Below are 355 nucleotides of genomic sequence, written 5' to 3' on the forward strand. Positions count from 1 at the left end.
CAATTTGTTTTCAACATCAAAATCTTGCCTCAGGCTCTAAGAAGCACATATTGGATTGGAATGTCCTTTTTCTTCTAGGACATAAGGCACCAAAAATAAACGGACTTTTTAAATTTTTTATAGAATCACAAATGCCATGAAGGAGGGAAACACACAGAGAGAGGGAGAGATGGAGGGGGAGGGAAGGAGAGAGGATGGGGGGAAGGAGGGAGGGTGGGACAGAGAGAGCGGGAGGAAATATATCTTATCTTAAGATTGAGTTTCACATAAAGCCAGTTATATTAGCATATACTACTAGGATTATCTTTCCCCGCCTACAAATAGCCTAACCACCCTCCAGTCATAAAAATCAGAG

Source organism: Peromyscus maniculatus, chromosome X, assembly GCF_049852395.1.
Source record: "Peromyscus maniculatus bairdii isolate BWxNUB_F1_BW_parent chromosome X, HU_Pman_BW_mat_3.1, whole genome shotgun sequence".
NCBI lineage: Eukaryota > Metazoa > Chordata > Mammalia > Rodentia > Cricetidae > Peromyscus > Peromyscus maniculatus.